Here is a 14,481-nt window from a genome sequence, read left to right as displayed (position 1 = left end):
TTCTCCAGGCCAGAATACTAGAGTGGGCAGCCGTTCCCTTCTCCAGGGGATCGTCTCAACCCAGGGATCAAACCCAGGTCTCCCACATTGCAGGCAGATTCTTGACCAGCTGAGCTTAAGCTTTGTGATTTGGGGCATGTGTGTGTAGTTGTTTCATTCATGTCCCAGTCTGTGTGACCCTATGAACTATAGCCCGCCAGGCTCCTCTGTCCATGGGATTCTCCAGACAAGTTGCTTCAATTCTTTGTGTTATTGTTAACTATAAAGAGGGTGGTGGTGGAGATAGCACTCACTGCCACAATAATTTTTAAAATTATATAAGGTAAAAAATAAAAAATTATATACAGTGTATGAAAATTTAGAACAATTTATCTAGCACATTATAAATGTTCAATAAACATCAGGTCTTAAAATTATTACAGCTGTCACAGGTGTCTCACCAAAGTGAGAAGTTGTGAGGAGAGACATTAACTTTTCCAGGAGGGGTATAGCTCAGGGGTAGAGCATTTGACTGCAGATCAAGAGGTCCCCAGTTCAAATCCGGGTGCCCCCTATAACTATCTCCAATTTCCCTTTGCTGGGCCTTGTGGTAGTGCACCCTCTCCTGTGTAACCAGCAAGGCTCAGGGTATGGAACTTTCCTTCATTATTGCCTGGAATTATCCACCCCACCCCACCCCCACCCTTCATCCTTACTTGGGACTATGTTCCCCATAGCACTGGGGGCTGGTTTGAGTCCCAGAAAGAGAAATGGTCCCAGGTAAGCAATGCCATGATTTACGCAAAATTAAATTAGATGAGAAAAGCAAGATGCAATAGCATAGGGTTGTTATGCTATCATTTGTGTTTATAAGTACAGCCAAGGAGAGAGTGTGCATTCCTTACTGACATGTGCAGACTGTCTGGAAGAGAACATAAAAAACTGTTAACACAGGTTCCCCAGGGATGCTTGTAGAGAGTCTTGTTAGATGAGAGAGGGAGAATTTTCCCTGCATACTTTTTTTTCTTCATTTTAATCTTTAAATGTATTCTTAAGATTTTTTTGTTTCAGAGTTTCACGTTCTCAGCAAAATTGAGAGGAATGTACAGAGATTTCCCACATATCCCCTGCTCCTACCTATGGATAACCTCTAGCATTATCAACATCCCCCACCAGAACAGGACATTTGTTACAGTGGATGAACATACAGTGACACATAGTCACCAAGTCCACCATTTACATCAGGGCTCACTCTTGGTGTTGTACATTCTATGGGTTTGGACAAACGTATCCACCATTATGGGCTTCCCAGGTGGCACAGTGGTAAAGAATCCGCCTGCCAGTGCAGGAGATTCAAGAGATTCAGTTTCGATCCCTGGGTTCGGAAGAGCTCCTGGAGAAGGAAATGGCAGCCTACTCCAGTATTCTTGCCTGGAGAATCCCATGGGACAGAGGAGCCTGGGGGCTACAGTCCATGGGGTCACAAAGAGTCAGACAGGACTGAGCACTCTGAGAACACACACACAAGTATCATTACAGTATAATGCAGAGTGTTTTCACTACCCTGAAAATCCTCTGTGCTCTACCTGTATATCTCCCTCTATCCCCCCAAATCCCTGGCAACCACTGATCTTTTTACTGTCTCCATAGTTTTGCCTTTTCCTAAATGTTGTACAGTATTACTGTGGCCTTTCAGATGGGCTTCCTTTACTTAGTAATATGCATGAAAGTTCCCTCCAGATCTTTCCTTGGCTTGAGAACTCATTTCTTTTTTAGTGTTGAAGGCTATTCCATTGTCCTATGTACCACGATTCATTTATCCATTCAATAAAGACTTTTTAACTACTGAAGGACTTTTGGTTGCTTTCAGCTGCATGCATTTTCATATCTTTTGAACATTGTAGCCTATGAATTCTGTGAGTTCATATTTATCTTTTGAAGATACAATTTAATATTTTAAAATAATCAAATGAAATGAGGTCTCACCCACTAAGATTGGTGGGGAATCCAGCATGGGGAGTTTGAATATCCTCCCCCTTTCTGATGCGTTTTGCCAGAATCCAGAGTCTGTGCAGATGTCCACTCCGAGCCCAGGTGTGCTCATTTTGAGTCAAGCAGCACCCCCGGGACCACACTCCCTCAGGGACCTTCGCAGGGCCCTTCCTGGTTCTGCAGGAATTCTTCTTAAAGACTCTGTGTGCTGTTGGAAGTCAGCCTCCTCCAGTGCTCCCTTGCCATCTTGGGAGGCTCCAACCCATTCTCCAGTGAGTCCCACCTCCCTGCACCATGCATCAAGCCTTTGAGTCTTTCCAGCTTGCACACAAGGCACTCTCCACGACTGGCCTTGATTTCTATCTAAACTCTCCTCTTTAGGATTTCCCTGGTGGTCCAGTGGTTAAGACTCTACCCTTCTAATGCAGGGGCAGGGGGTTCAATTCCTGGTTGGGAAATGAAGATCCCTTCTGTGGCGTGGTTATAAAAATTTAAGAAAAACAATTTTTTAAAAAAAAGAATTTAAAGGCTTTTCAGGGCAGCCCACCCAGTCTGGCAATTTCATCTGGTCTGCTCACACACGAACACACATACACATATGTTCACACTCACAACAAAACAAGGAAATGCTCAAAGACTACTGGAGCCCTCGCTGTCAAATCTGGAGATGGCTAAAGCGTCAATTCAGTATTCTGAAAACTCACAGTGTGGTCCAGATGACATGCAGGACCAGATCCCACCCACCCCCAGCACTGTGGTACTGGGAAAGCCCTTTCATAACTTAGGTATGATGCGGGATGGTGGGGGCGGATGGTTGGGGGAGTCCTGAGATTGACTCATTTAATTTCTGCCTCTGTGTAGAATGGGGCACAAAATAGGGATCGAATCAAGCATTTGTTCTACCTCTTCTACATGAACTATATTCCAACAGAACCAATGAGCTGATTAAAAAAAAGTCTTCTTTATAAAAGAATTTAAGCTAATAAAGGTAGAGGATTTGAACTGAACCATTCACAACTCATAAGGAGGCGATGGTCATAAGCCAGTATCCCCAAAGCCTACCCAAACAATGAGATGAATGTTTGATGGGGGAATTTAAAATGAGGTTAAGAACACCTCAACACACCAGTTAATCTCTTTCTTTTTAAAGAGTTTTTGGTTTGAGGGGGGGGCGGGCTTTATTCCCCTAAGATTCCCTGCAGAATCTTAGTTCCCCTTGAACAAGTCACTGTGGTTTCTGGCTCCTGAGCGGCCTCAGGGGCATCACCAGCAGCACAGGTGAGGTGACAGATGTATGACACCTGGGAGAGCATCAGTGCCGCTGCTGCAGGCCAGGTGGGCTCTGTTCTTAAGGGTTCGCCTCACGGCTCATCTCGGCCAGAGATTGGGGGGAAGTGCTTACCTCCAGCTTCTAGAATGTCCCACTTTTCTTTGTATTCAGGATGGTGATACCCCTAAAACTTGAAGATAATATCACCCCTGGAAAGGGAAACTAGAGTCAGCAGGCAGTGGTGAGACTGGCCGTCAGAGGTCGTTCTATGAGAAGGGGGCCCAGGGTGACTTTTGCAGACTGGGTTTGTCACTAACAGGGACCTCTGTCTTGATCAGCGGGTATCACAACCGAACGGCCCAAAGCAGTGGGTGATGAGCTGTTATCTCCCAAATAGTCTAGAAGGAAATCAAACAGTAAGGAATCGGCTGATGTTTTACCTAGCACTGCCAGGCAGATACCCAATTCAGCCTGTATTTTAGACAGAATTCTTTCAATATGGTCACCAGCTTTAGTTCTGGAGTTAGACTATCTGGGTTACTGAATTCCTCTAAACTTTTATTTCTTTATCTATAAATCAGGGATGATAGTTACAGAAAGTCCCCTGCATATGAATTGAGTGAGTTCTATTCTGAGAGTGCATTCATAAGTTCAATTGGTTCATAAGTCCAATAAATCTAGCCTAGGTACCCAACTAACACAATTGGCTACATAGTACTGTACTCTAATAGGTTTATAATACTTTTCACATAAGTAATACATAACAAACAAACACACACACAAAAAAACATTTTTAATCTTGTAGTACAATTCTTTGAAAAGTACAGTAGTACAGTACAACAGCTGGCATACAGGGGCTGGCATTGAGAGAACAGGCAAGAAGAGTGACCGGCTGGAGGACGGAGAAGAGGTGGGAGATGGTAGAGCTGAAGGGTCGTCGGCAATAGGAGACGGAGGGCGAGCTGCAATGTCATCCACAGCTGATGTGATTGGACATGACCGTGCGGGTTCACATCTTTGAAAGCTTGCAACTTGAAGGTTCTCAAGTAGAGGACTTACTGTATACCTATGTCACGGGGTTGGCGCAAAGACAAAAGGTGATGACTCTTGGAAAACGTTTAGTTCCATGTCCTCCTAGGAAGACCCAGAGCCATCTGGGTCTTGTAAGAGCCACCTTGGAAGAATGGAGAGTAATGGGGTCATGGAGGGGAGACGGAGAGCTCAGTTAGGAAGCTGGGTCTTAACAGAGCTCATAAGCCAGGTTTCCTGTCCTTGAAGGCTGCTCTCCCCACCCCACCCCCACCCGCACCCCGGCCCACCCCCACCCAACCGGTAGATCTTATGTCTTTAGCAACACAGGGGAGGCAAGTTGTCAGTGTTGTGGAAGGCAAGTTGTCAGTGCTTAGTTTTCAAATGCCAACAGTGTGGGTGCTGGGGGATTAGGGGAGTAAAGATCGGCACCCACTCTGTGCCTGCGGAAGCCGGGGGAGGTTGCCTGGGTGTGGCCGGGAGAGCCAGGGAACCCGGGAGAAGACGGGGCGAGGACCAGGGTGCGATCAGAAGGTCACATGGTCCAGACGACATGCAGGACCAGATTCCACCCACCCCCAGCACTGTGGTGCTGGGAAAACCCTTTCATAACTTAGGTGTGATGCAGGATGGTGGGGGCGGATGGTTGGGGGAGTCCTGAGATTGACTCATTTAATTTCTGCCTCTGTGTAGAATGGGGCACAAAATAGAGATCAAATTGTTTTTGTAAAAAAAACAGTTCTCTCCATCCCTCAATCCGTGGATTACGATATATCAACAATAAGCAGATCACAGAGCTGAGACACTAGGTGGGGGAGAGGGAGGCGCGTGGTGGAGGCCGGATGGCAGGATGCAGGGATCCAGGAAAGATGCCTGCGCACACGCTGACGTTCACAGCTTAGTGACGGAGCATTCTGGCCTCTAAAGAAAGAACGGTACTTTGGAACAGGAACAATGCATAATCATTTTCCGTGGCCTGAGAAACCCTCAAGAGCATTCAATTCCCTTTTGCTCTGATTGCAGCCTCAGGAAGCAACCCTCAGATAGCTAATTTGGTTTCCGGGGTAACCTCCAGGGCATTCTGGCTTATTGTGCATCGGGCCTTCAGAGCCTGATTAGGGAGGTCGTGTGAGCCGTTCCAAGGGGTCTGACGCTGCAGGTCTGGGAGCCGAGCTCCAGACCTGATGACCACACCGAGATGCTGCCAGGTTCGGACTCCAGCCCAGGGCAGAGTGCACGTCGGAACCCGGCAGGACTGGGGGGGTTGGGAGGTGAAGGGCAGGGCTCAGGGGAACCCCTGGGATTGGTGCTTGCTGATGGGCTGTAAGCCACAGCACCAGCCAGCTCCTCTGGGCCCTGCATCCGCACTCTTAGGAATCCACCCTGGGGAAATCATTTGAGAAGTGGGCCAAGATGTATGTGTGTGTTCATCCAGTGTTTTATAAATCTGGAAAAAATCATCTACTTACCAACACTCTTAGCCTTTTTTTTTTTTATCCCCCCAAGAAGGACAGATTGCCTTGCAGTGCCTCATTGGATATGTGTGGAGTCTTGGAGCCTTGGAGCCTTGACAAGCCTACGTTCTCCTACAAATGGATCTCCAGAATCTGTTTGGAGGTTTTAGCAGGGACACAGCTACTCCCATACCCTTGGCCAAAGAACCACCCTCCTTTATGTGCATCTTAAGTCGCTTCAGTCCTGTCCGACTCTACGATCCCATGGACTGTAGCCCACCAGGCTTCTCTGTCCATGGGGATTCTACAGGCGAGAATACTGGGGTGGGTTGCCATGTCCTCCTCCAGGGGATCTTCCTGACCCAGGGATCAAACCCACATCTCTTATGTCTCCTGAATTGGCAGACTGTAGCCCACCAAGCTCCTCTGTCCATGGGGATTCTCTAGGCAAGAATCCTCCTCCAGGAGATCTTCCTGACCCAGGGATCAAACCCACATCTCTTATATCTGCTGAATTGGCAGACTGTAGCCTACCAGGCTCCTCTATCCATGGGGATTCTCTAGGCAAGAACACTGGAGTGAGTTTCCACGTCCTTCTCCAGGGGATCTTCCCGGCCCAGGGATCGAACCCTGATCTCTTATGTCTCCTGAATTGGCAGATGGGTTCTTCACCACTGAGCCACCTGGGAATCCCTTGAAGGGTAATTTCACTTCAGAATAATCTCAAATAAAGAGTAGAAGATCTTACCCAATTGGATAGCACAACATAACCAAGAAAGACGCAAACAGAAATGCAATGATATCTTAATCCTAGAGACTGTGTGGCTGTACAGCAGGGGCTGTCTGAGTTCTAGAAGAAGCAGGCCGGAGCCGCGTCCCAGGCCCTGGACCTGTGCTGACCTCTTGGCTCATCGCTGCCCACTCTTCTCTGCCCCCTGGAAAGTTGGGACTGCAGCTTTCTTGGCCAGGCGCCTCTCCTGAAGTAAACCAAGACCGTGACAGCCTCCTTTAGTTCCCAGGCCTTGATCCCTGGGAAAGGAAAGCAAAACAGAGAGTGGGAGATGAAGAAAAAGAAAAAAGAAACAAAGCGTCTTCGACACGAAGGGGCTGGGTAGAGTTCCTCTTGCACTCAGTGTAATGATAATGTTGAGGGAGCGGGTGAGAAGGGCTCTGGGAGGAGGGATGTTTGGTGGGCATAGGTGTGGAGACTCTGAGGAAGGGGGGCAGTTCTGACAGGCATGCAGGTGGGCACCCAGAGAAGCAGCTCAGGTAACTCCCTAGGGAGACCCATGATGGTGAGAGTACAGCTTGGGAAAGACTGCGATTACGGAATAGTTCTATGATGGCCCTATAGGTGGCTGGGGGTATAGCTCAGGGGTAGAGCATTTGACTGCAGATCAAGAGGTCCCTGGTTCAAATCCAGGTACCCCCTGTGCCTTGGTGTTTTCCTTTTTTTTTTAACTCCAGTGGAAGTTATACCTCCTTCTTATACAGAGGCCCTCTTTCTTATGCCTTTAGCCTCATGGAATCTAAATTTCCAACAAGCCGTAAAGTCTTCAGTGTTCCTTCTGTGACATTCCTCCGGTGCTGTATTTTCGCCTCCTCAGCCACATTGATTTCCTGGAGGGATAGAGGAAGTCTGCCCGAAGCTTTCTCTGTGTTTCCCTCGTGTCTAATGATTACCATCCTGATTTTATTTGTTTATACCAAGCTAGCTTCAAAAAATAGGATCTGAGGCAGCTTGCAATAAAAGATACAATAAAAGTCCACCAACGGATCAAGTATAAAAAGGCAAGGGCTGACTTATATGAGGTCATCAAAGTCATAGAGACAGAAAGAAGGCTGGTATGTTCCAGGGGCCGGCGGAGGCAGGGACAGCCAGCTATTGATTCGTGGGGACAGAGGTGTAGGTTGGCAAATGAAGAAGTTCTGGACAGTGGTGATGGCTGTACAACATAAACGTACTTAATACCACTGACTTGTGTAATACTCAGTCGCTCAGTTGTCTCCAACTCTTTGCGACCCCATGGACTATAGCCCGCCAGGTTCCTCTGTCCATGGGATTCTCCTGGCAAGAATACTGGAGTGGGCTGCCATTCCCTTCTCCAGGGATTGAACCTGGGTCTCCCACATTACAGGCATATTCTTTACCACTGCGCCACCTGAGAAGTCCTTACTTAAACATTTGGTTAAGATGATAAGTTTTATGCTACATGTATTTTGCCACAGTTTTTAAAAGTTGAAGGGAATAAATAAGGCAAGAACTAAACATTTGGAAGAGGATGCAAATAATTATTCCCGAGAGCTCAGGTCAGGAGAAGGCACTGCTGCTGAATACAGGAAGTATCTCTGAGCTTTTTGGGAATTAAACAGAAGTGAGAACACTCCAATTCATCAGCAGAGCAAAATATTTTATTAGCTCCTAAAAGCACCAGGCATTCATATGATAGGTCTTTATAGACAGAAGGTTGGTGAGATAATGGTGTTGCCAGGGCAGCCAAGTACAGTCACATAGGTTGTGTATTGCACAGATTGCACAACTCCCCCAATCACATAGTCGCTGGAGTTATGCAACATACAGACCCTAGGTATTGGCCATGGTTTATCCCTTTTACAAAGAAAAAAAAAAGCATAAACTGGGTTCCACACACATATGGTTTATACAATGGGAGGTTCCTGGTGTAAGGAGTGGCCTTGTTAGAAAAACACAATATATATGTTGTGTATAGGTGGCAGACTTACTTGTTAACTACCCAAAATACATTATTCCCTTAGTAATAGAACTCTGATTTTATACTAAACGGTTATGTTTCCAGCTGAAAGATCACATTTTCTGGCCTCTCTTTGGCTAGGACAGGCAAATGAAGAATAGGAAGCAGTCAGCAGACAGGGTTTCTGAGAAAGCCTTAAAGAAGAGCAAGCATGTCCTCTTTGGGGCCTTAACTCATGCTTCCTACTTGGAGCATAGATGTGATGGCTGGAATGCCAGCTGCCAACTTGGACCATGAGTCAAGCTTGAGAATGGGCCCCACATTTAAAAGAAGGCTGATCAAAAAGATGAAAAGAGCTGGTGTCCCTAAAGACACCTGGAGTGGCCGTGACAGCCCTGGTCTGCTCACCTCCACACACTCTTTTTCAAAAAAAACGACAGACATTTCTAGCTTGTTTATCCCTCAGAGAAGACGCAAATCCAGATGATTCTGAGGCTCATGCCCTTTCCCCATCAATGACTTTTCAAGCTCATCATCAATGACCTAGCTCAGCAGATCTGAGAGAGCCGATAAAAAAGGTTTTTCTAACAAGGCCATTCCTCATACCAGGAACCTCCCATTGTTACAGTCAACCAGGCCCTCTTGGCTCCCCTGTAAGGAGGTGAAGCAGTGCAGTGGAACGTACCGATGCACGTTCCACGGTGCGCCCAGCTCTTCCTGGTGGACGTCCACCTCCCTGTGGGATAAAGAGAGCCCAGGGGACCGTGTGCACTTGGCTGCTTCCTTGTCTGTCCGTGGGTGCTAGGTCGCTTCAGTCGTGTCCAACTCTTTGTGACCCCGTGGACTGTAGCCCACGAGTCTCCTCTGTCCACGGGGTTCTCTAGGCAAGAACACTGGAGTGGGTTGCCATTCCCTTCTCCAGGGGATCTTCCCGACCCAGGGATCGAACCCGAGTATCGTACGTCTCCTGCATTGGCAGGCGGGTTCTGTACCAGTAGTGCCACCTGGGAAGCCCTCCTTGCCTGTAAGTGCCCCCCCAAGAAATTCCTTTCTTGCACAATAGAAGTGTATGGAGCAGGACAACCATGCGTTTGGGCTGGGAGGAAATATTTGTAAGTGGTGCAACCAACAGGGACTTAATTCCCAAAATATACAAAAAGCTCATAGAATTCAATTTTTTTTAAAAAAAACAACCCAATCAAAAAATGGGCAAAAGACCTAAATAGACATTTCTCCAAAGAAAACATACAGATGTCCAAAAGGCACATGAGAAATGCTCCGCATCACTAATTATTAGAGAAATGCAAATCAAAACCACAGGGAGGTACCACCTCACATCATCATTAAAAATTCTGCAAATACTAAATGCTAGAGAGGGTGTGAAGAAAAGGGACCCCTCTCACACTGTTGGTAGGAATGTAAATTGTTGCAGCCACTGTGGAAAACAGTATGGAGGTTTCTCAAAAAACTAAAGACAGAGTTGCCACATGACCCAGCAATCCTACTCCTAGGCATATACCCATATAAAAGTCTATTTCAAAAAGATACATGTGCCTTTATATTCACAGCAGCACTATTCACAATAGACATGGAAGCAACCTTAATGTCCATTGACAGACGAATGGATGAAGAAGAGGTGGTATAATAGACGGTAAAGCATCTGTCTACAATGTGGGAGACCCAGGTTCAATCCCTGGGTTGGGAAGATCCTCTGGAGAAGGAAATGGCGCCCCACTCCAGTACTCTTGCCTGGAAAATCCCATGGACGGAGGAGCCTGGTAGGCTACAGTCCATGGGGTCGCAAAGAGTCGGACACGGCTGAGCGACTAAACTTTCAAACTTTCACTCAGTCATGAAAAAGAATGGATGATGCAGCAGCATCAGTGTCTCTAGAGATCATCACACTAAGCAAAGTAAGTCAGGAAGAGAAAGACAAGCGCCGTGTGATACCACTTATATGTGGAATCTAAAATATGACACAGGGCTTTCCTGCTGGCTCAGCGGTAAAGAATCTGCCTGCCAATGCCGGAGACAGGGGTTCAATCTCGGATCCAGGAAGATCCCACATGCTTCGGAGCAACTAAGCCCGTGCACCACAACTACCGAGTGTGTGCTCTAGAGCCCGGGAGCTGCAACTACTGAGCCCACGTGCCACAACTACTGAACCTGCACACTCTTCAGAGCCTGTGCTCCACACCGAGAGAAACCCCTGCAATGAGAAGCCTGCACACCACAAGTAGACCAAAGCCCATGCAGTAACGAAGACCCAGCATCACCAAAAAGAAATAAAATAAATAAATACAAGTAAAATATGACACAAATGAACATATCTATGAAACAGATGCACAGAGAACAGACTTGTGGCTGGAGTGGGGGAAGCGAAGAAAGATTGAGAGTTTGGGATTAGCAGATACAAACTACACAGGATGGATAAGCAAGGTCCTACTGTATAGAACGGGGTACTATATTCAGTATCCTCTGATAAACCATAATGGAAAAGAGTATGAAAAAGAATACATATGTATAACTGAGTCACTTCTCTGTATGGCAGAAATTAACACAGCATTGTAAATCAACTGTATTTCAACAAAATTAAAAAATTAAATTAAAAAAAAAAGAAATGCATGGTCTTATGGTGAGAGAGTCGTACCCAGGAGGAGCGCAATAGGCACTCTCATTTCTAATCGGTTACCAACAGCTGAATGTAGTTCTTCCAGCAGTTGGAAAAGAGAGTTCTACAGATGTCAGGCACAATAACTGAGCAGTTGTTGTTGTTCAGTTGTTGAGTCGTGTCTGACTCTGCAACCCTAGGAATTGCAGCATGCCAGGTTCCTCTGTCTTTCACTATCTCCTGGAGTTTGCTCACATTCACATTCACTGAGTTGGTGATGCCATTCAACCATCTCATCCTCTGCCACCCCTTCTCCTTTTGCCTTCAAACTTTCTCCTTTGTGGATCACAGCCTTGTTGAAGGGGCTTGTGTAAGTCACTGAAGCTGTGAGCTGTGCCGTGCAGGACCACCCAAGATGGAAGGGTCATAATGGAGACTTCTGACAAAACGTGGTCCACTGGAGGAGGGAATGGCAAACTCCTCCAGTATGCTTGCTGAGATAACCCCATGAACAGTATGAAAAGACAGCTTAGCAGAGTGAACGTCATCCCCAGATTCCAGAGGAATTCGTGGTCAGCATGGCCCCCTGACCAGTGCTGCTCAAAGTGGGGTCCAAGAACCAGCCCACGACCCCTTCATTTATGTTCAGAAATTCTACCATCTGACACTGGCCACCTCTGGTTGCGGTGGGTCTCAAAGTCCACAGGTCTGATGTACTTGTATTGAGCTGTGATAAGTTTTTGAGAAAATAAAAATAAACCTTGTCCTTGACCAAAGGTAGTGGGAAACTCATTGCTTTCATTAATGTCCTTCAAGGTCCTTCTCTCAGCATCCTAGGGCTGCAGCAGTAAAGCACGACAGACTTTCGCTTGCTGTGGCCCTCGGGGCGCTTGGGTGCCAGCCACAGAAGGTAGATTAAGCTGTAAACATTTATGAAACATGTATATCTCACTAGGTAGGAGTGGTGGGAAATGAGTCTCCAGTCTAACCTTCCAGGAACAATGCCCTGAGCTAAGCTGCAGAACTGGCCTGATGGAGAACCACCAGCACCAGGCTGGTGTCACCCAGCTGGAGATGCCAGTTCCCATTATTACCAGAAACCAGCCTGTGCACCACATCTGCACCAAACACTCAAGCTGTGAATGCTGGACAATGACGCCATCCATGCAAGCAAGCTGGACTCTACACCTCCCTCTCCCCTCTTCAACCCTTACACAAGCACATCTTATTATTGGTTGCTGCTGTTCAGTCACTAAGTTATGTCCAGCTCTTTGTGACCCCATGGACTGCAGCATGCCAGGCTCCCTTTCCCTCCATTATCTCCCAAAGTTTGCTCAAACTCATACCCATTGAGTCAGTGATGCTATCTAACCACCTCATCTTCGGCTGCCCCCTTCTCCTTTGGCCTTCGATCTTCCTGAGCATCAGGGTCTTTTCTGATGAGTTGACTCTTAACATCAGATGGCCAAAGTTTTGGAGCTTCAGCTTCAGCATCAATCCTTCCAGTGACTATTTAGGGTTGATTGCCTTTGGGGTTGACTGGTGTGACCTCCTTGCAGCCCAAGGAACTCTCAAGGGTCTTCTCCAGCATCACAGTTTGAAAGCATCAATTCTTCAGCGCTCAGCCTTCTTTATGGTCCAACTCTTGCATCTGTACATGACTACTTGGAAAAACCATAGCTTTGACAGTACAGACCTTTATTGGCAGAGTGATGTCTCTGCTTCTTAATACACTGTCTAGGTTTGTCATAGCTTTCCTTCCAAGGAGTAAGCATCTTTTAATTTGGTGGCTACAGTCACAGTGACTTTGGAGCCCAAGAAAATAAAGTATGTCATGGCTTCCCCCTTTTCTCTTAAATTTGCCATGAAATGATAGAAGCCTGGAATTATTCCAGAAACTCAAAGGAGCCTGAGAACAGAATTTTGTAACTTCTTTTTTGAGAGTGCAGGTCTTGCAAGGAAAGAAATTCTCCATACACAACAAGGGCATTTGAAAGGTTCTGCACAGTCAGAAAACATGGAAATGTCCTTTGCAATTACATCAGATTTTTGAATACTTAGTACCAAGAATAAGAATGCAAATGATTTCATTATTGATTTTGCATATTAATTACATGTAGCAGTGATAATGTTTTAGATATCTTGTGTTAAATGAATCATTCAAATTAATTTCAACAATTATTTTTGTTTTTTAATGTAGCTACTAGAAAATATATAGTTGTACTTGAGGCTTGCATTATATTTCTGCTAGACAGTGTTGCTCCAGATGAAGCATGTCCTCAGAATATAACACAGATAGTGTCACCAATGTGGAAAGCATGGACTATATAATTAGGGGTGGTGGGATAACTGGCTTCTAAAAAAGTCTCATAAGATCCTACTTCACTCCATTACAAAAAAAAAAAAAAAAAAAAAATCAGGTGGATGAAAGACCTAAATAGGGCTTTCCTGGTGGCTCAGAGGGTAAAGAATCTGCCTGCAGTGCCGGAAACCCAAGTTTGATCCTTGGGTCAGGAAGATCCCCTGGAGAAGGGAATGGCAATGCACTCCAGTATTCTTGCCTGGAGAATTCCATGGACAGAGGAGCCTGGCAGGCTATAGTGCATGGGGTTGAAAACAGTTGGATGTGACTGAGCAACTAACTTTCAAAGACCTAGATATAGACTCAGACTTTTAGAACATGCAAAATACAATTGTCTTAGTTTGTTGGGGTGCTATATCCAAATACCAGAGACTGGGTGGCTTATAAACAATAGAAATTTATTTCTCACAGGTGTGGAGGTTGGGAAGTCCAAGATCAAGTTGCCAGCATATTTGGCGTCTGGTGATAACCCTCTTTCTGGTTCGTGGGTGGCTGTGTTCTTGCTGTGTCCTCAAGTGGCAGAAGGAACAAGTGAGCTCTCCTGGGTCTCTTTCATAAGGGCACTAATCCCTTTCAGGAGGGCTCCACCATCATGACCTAATCACCTCCCTAAGGCCCCACCTCCAAATATCATCACATTAGGGATTAGGTTTCAAATGTACAAATTTTGAAAGGGAGGCCCACAAACATTGTTTATAAAATATGTATAACTCAGGGAAGGCTTTCTTAAACACAACTTCAAAATCACAAACTGTAAAAGATAAATTTGGCTGTATCAAAATTTACATTTTTATATGACAAAACATTCCTTAAACAAGAGACACTGAATTTTGTAACACACATGATTGGAGAATAGATTTGCACTAGAATATAAGCAAGATGAAGAGTTTGTGGAGATCTTTTGCAAAATATTATAAATATGCTTAACACTATTGAACTGTCCACTTTAAAATGGCTAAGATGGTAACTTTCATGTGTTTTTTACCACCATTTAAATTTTGTAAATTATTTAGAAAGATAAGAATTCCTATAGAGCAATCAGAAAAAACAAAAGTTAGCCTAAGAGAAAAATG

The 14,481-nt window shown here is 45.7% G+C and overlaps 2 non-coding genes across 2 annotated transcripts; both read left to right on the top strand.

The window, feature by feature from the left end:
* Positions 1-481: 481 nt before the first annotated feature.
* Positions 482-553, top strand: TRNAC-GCA (transfer RNA cysteine (anticodon GCA)). The gene has a single exon. It is a non-coding gene; the product is annotated as a tRNA-Cys (tRNA).
* Positions 554-7,084: 6,531 nt separating this feature from the next.
* On the top strand, positions 7,085-7,156 carry TRNAC-GCA (transfer RNA cysteine (anticodon GCA)). The gene has a single exon. It is a non-coding gene; the product is annotated as a tRNA-Cys (tRNA).
* The last annotated feature ends 7,325 nt before the right edge of the window (positions 7,157-14,481 follow it).

The sequence above is a fragment of the Giraffa tippelskirchi genome, chromosome 10 (assembly GCF_054371585.1).
Source record: "Giraffa tippelskirchi isolate mGirTip1 chromosome 10, T2T-mGirTip1v1.2.pri, whole genome shotgun sequence".
Classification (NCBI taxonomy): domain Eukaryota; kingdom Metazoa; phylum Chordata; class Mammalia; order Artiodactyla; family Giraffidae; genus Giraffa; species Giraffa tippelskirchi.
The sequence above is the reverse complement of the archived record's forward strand: the minus strand, read 5'-3'. Positions and strand labels throughout refer to the sequence as shown.